The sequence below is a fragment of the Nicotiana tomentosiformis genome, chromosome 9 (assembly GCF_000390325.3).
Source record: "Nicotiana tomentosiformis chromosome 9, ASM39032v3, whole genome shotgun sequence".
In the NCBI taxonomy this organism is placed as follows: Eukaryota; Viridiplantae; Streptophyta; class Magnoliopsida; order Solanales; family Solanaceae; genus Nicotiana; species Nicotiana tomentosiformis.
Window position 1 is genome coordinate 98786669 of NC_090820.1, and position 4691 is coordinate 98791359.

Here is a 4691-nt window from a genome sequence, read left to right on the forward strand (position 1 = left end):
AATCATGGTAAGGGTTTTTCCCTAATAATGCATCTGATCTCATTTTTTCATCATCAGTCTCTGATCTGTTATCTATTTATTTTGTAGGTTTAGGAAAGGACAACGAGATGAGGCCTTCCTCAGCTGACGATGATATACATGCCGACCCCCTGCTCCAAAATAGGGTAAAGAGAAGAAGAAAAAAAAAGCTCCGAGTCCCTCTGACCCTAAAAGGAAAAGACCAAGGAAGCGACTTGCACAAAAACCTAAGAAAACCAGTGCTCAATAACTTTCATCGGACTCATTAAATTGTTTGAGGGATGAATCCGAGGAAGAAGAGAATTCTGAGTTAGTCGCCCGCGTGAGAAGCGGCTTCGAAATACCTCGAGCCCTGGAGGATGTAGAAGAAGCAGTGGCCAAAGTTTCCGGGAGGGTCAAGACCGATTTGCCTCGATCTAGTGAGGTCGAAAAAGAAAACGTGACCGGTGTATCTCGGTCAGAAGATAATGTCCCCAAGGAGGCGCTTGGGGTGATTGACCTCTACGTCACCTTCGTTTACTGATTCAATGATAAACGAGGCCCAGACACTGAAAGGTAACCTTGGCGAGGGGCCCCAAGGAGTAGTAGATTCTCTTCACCATTTCTTCGATGGCTTGGATTCTACCGCCTCAGAGATGTTACCGGGTCTCCGAGTATTGATCCTATTCGGAGGCGGGCAATTTACATGTCCATCCCCGAGGACGTCCAGGTTATTTCTGCCCCGGTGGGGATTGCCAATTATCTTCGGTGCTTGGTGACCGAAGAGGATCAAACAAAAATGAATGAGGTAAAAACGCCCTGCCTGTTCAACGAAGCTCAACAGGCGCTAAATCGGGTAATTTCGAATGTCCCTTTATTATGTACTTAGCTTTAATCATGAATAATCATAACATTTTTCCTTTGTGTTTGTAGGCCTCGGTGCTTCATCACGAGGCTTTTCTTCGATACCGGGAGGAGTAAAAACTATTCGAGGCCGAGGCCCGGGAGCTTGCCGAAAAGAGGGATGCTTACAAGGTCATTAATGAAAAATCCCAAAATGAGCTGGAAGCGGCTCGTAGGGAACATACCGAGCAGGTTGAGCAGGTAAGGAGAGTTTTTGGAGTTAGTGATGATGAGTCAGATTCAGTAGCTAAATCCGAACTCACAGGTTCAGAATAAACTTGACGTGATCGAGCAACTTCGAGGTGAGGTGGATGCGGTCAAAGCCGAGACCGAGGAATGGAAGAAAAATATAGATCGCTTAGCCTTGGGAAAGAGACTGCTCGAACACAGTTTGCTTCTGCTGAGTTTCAGCTTTGGGCTACAAAGGAGAAGAACTTGGCGCAGGCCAAAATGATCAAGGGACTCCAATCTCAGCTGAGCTTGGCATTTTCTGGTCATAAGAATCTGGCCAAGGAGCTCGAGGCTGCCAAGTCAGAAGTTATTATGGCCCGGAACGAAACTGATAAAAAAGTGGCCCAGCTCAAAGTTGATGTCGAGGCTATCCAAGAGCAGGAAAAAACCATGGTGAAACATGCAAGGTGGGAATCCCGTAAGGAGACCCTCGAAGGAGTCCATGCTCAGAATTTTGACATATTGACCAAAATCGAAAATGCCAAGACATGCGAAATCAATGCTAGGAGGCTAGTTTTTCCCTAGGAGGATTTCGAGGCATCTGAAGAGTCGAGTGAGTCCGGTGGTAAAGAAGAGCCCATAGGCGACGATGTAGCCCTCGATGAGGATTAGGCCATTTTTAGTCTTTTGTACTTATTTGTTTGTTGAGGCCATTCGGCCTTTGTAAAAACATGCATCGGGGTTATCTAGCCTTTGTAAATAAATTTTGATATATATGTATAAGGCTTTTTCCTTTCATCGTTTCTCGAATATTTCCCTTGACTTTTTATTTATCTTAACGATGGTCGAAATACCTTAGTATGAAATAATTATCTTGGAATGGCCTTAGCCTTTTAAATCGGGCGATGCCAAATAAGCTTCATGCCCTCGAGTTTATTAACTTCGAACGGCCTTAGCCGGGCAATGCCAAATAAGCTTTATGCCCTCGAGTTTTATTTACTCAGAACGGTCTTAGTCGTTGAGTTCGGGTATGTCAAATAAGATTTATGCCCTCAACTTTTATTAACTCGGAACAGTCTTAGCCGTTGAGTTCGGGCATGCCAAATAAGCTTTATGCCCTCAACTTTTATTAACTCAGAACAGTCTTATCCGTTGAGTTCAGGCATGCCAAATAAGCTTTGTGCCCTTGAGTTTTATTAACTCAGAATGGTCTTAGCCGTTGAGTTTGGGCATGACAAACAAGCTTTATGCCCTCAAGTTTTATTCAGAACGATCTTAGCCGTTGAGTTCGGGCATGCCAAATAAGCTTTATACCCTCGAGTATTATTAACTCGGAGCGGACTTAGCCTTTAAATTCGGGCAATGCCAAATAAGCTTTATGCCCTCGAGTATTATTAACTCGGAACGACCTTAGCCTTTAAATTCGAGCAATGTCAGATAAGCTTTATACCCTCGAGTATTATTAACTCGGAGCAGCCTTAGCCTTTAAAGTCAGGCAATGCTAAATAAGCTTTATGCCCTCGAGTTTTATTAATTCGGAATGACCTTAGCCTTTAAATTCGGGAAATGCCAAATAAGTGAATGCCCTCGAGTTTTATTAATTCGAAACGGCCTTGGCCTTTTAAGTTAGGCAATGCCTACAGTCCCCGAGTGAAGTGAATGTTCGGATTTGGATTAAGGTAGCCCTTGGGCTCGGCATCAGTCGACAATTTGCCTTTAGGCTTGATGCCTAGTCCCCGAGTGAATGTTCGAACTCGGATTTGAGATGGCCCTTGGGATCAACATCGGTCGACAGTTTGCCTTTAGGCTTGATGCCTAGTCCCCGAGTGAATGTTCAAACTCAGATTTGAGATGGCCTTTAGGCTCGGCATCGATACTCAATCCTCGAGTGAATGTTTGAACTCGGATTTAAGATTTCCCTTAGGCTTTTAAGGGTGTGAAATTTCTTGAGAAAAGCAAGAAACATTTTTGAGGACGAGATGTTTATATGCAAAGAAGGCTCTTTTACTCTTGCACATAATAGTTGTACATATTTAGTGCCAGGGCTTGATTGATTTGAGTGGTCATGATTCTTTTGATCGTTTGGCCCTTACAATAAATTCTAAATAATATTATAGGCCCTTTGATTATGAGGATCTTGCCCCCCTCCCCCCCCTCCCCTCTCCCCCCCCCTCCAGTGTTTGAGGTTGACCGAAAAGAGGCCTAGAATGTTGCCGTGATCATTGCAACCAATTCATAGCTGGCCTTCAATTCTAAGTTAGCACGATTTTACTTGCTACCTCGTTACAAACCTTGCCGAAAAACCCATTTGGGACAAAACCGGTCCAAGGAAAAAAGAGTGCAACGCGTTCTTTCAGACCTAAGGTCTCGTATCGTCATTTGTAGGTTACCTGCAAGTGTCAATTTGAAATGTAAAAAAGAAAAATAGAGGAAAGAATTGGGGTCGTACCTTAGCAATAATATTATTTTAAGTGAGATATATTCCAATTGTTTGGTAATTGCTCGCCGTTCATTGTTCCGAGCTTGTATGATCCTTTTCTAGTGATCCCGTTAATTTGGTACGGTCCTTTCCAGTTTGGCCCCAATTTTCCTTCGTTCGGGTTGCATGTGTTTAGTGTAATTTTTCTTAATACTAAGTTCCCAGTATTGAGATATCGAAGGTTAGCCCTTCGATTATAATATCTCTCGATCCGCTATTTTTGGGCGGCCAAACGGACAAGGGCGACTTCATGCCTTTCATCTAATAGTTCCAGGCTTGTACTCACAGCTTCGTCATTTTATTCCCTTGTTGCATGTCAAAATATGATGCATGGTTCTCCGACCTCGACCGGTATTAAAGCTTCGGTGCCGTAAACCAAAGAAAATGGTGTGGATCCGGTACTGGACTTCGAAGTTGTACGGTACGCCCATAGGACCTTGGGTAACACTTCTTTCCATTTCCCTTTGGCGTCGACCAATCTCTTTCTGAGGTTTTGGATTATGGTTTTTTTGGTGGATTCTTCTTGTCCGTTCCCACTGGGGTGGTAAGGAGTGGATAATATCCTTTTGATCTTGTGGTCTTCAAGAAACTTACATACTTTGCCGCCGGTATTCCGAATCGACATATAATGTGATCCTAGATAAAATCTCTGACTTCTTTTTCTCTGACCTTTTCATATGCCTGTGCTTTCATCCATTTATAAAAATAGTTAGTCATAAATAAAATAAATTGGGCCTTACTGGGCGCCCGTGAAAGCGGGCCGACGATGTCCATCCCCCATTTCATGAATGGCCATGGTGATAATACCGAATGTAATGGCTCTCCTGTCCGATAAATCATCGGGGCATGCCTATGGCATCCATCACATTTTCTAACGAACTCCTTTGCGTATTTTTCCATGTTGATCAAGTAGTAACCGACTCTGATTATTTTTCGAACCAATGATTCAGCGCCCGAGTGATTTCCACAGGTACCTTCGTGGATTTCCCTCAAAACATATTCGCTATCCCCTGGTTCTAAACATATTGCCATCGGTCTATCGAACATTCTTCTGACTAAGGTTCCATCCTCGGATAAACTAAACCGGGCTGCCTTGGTATGCAGAGCCGTCGATTCTTTTGGGTCTAAGGGTAGTTTTCCG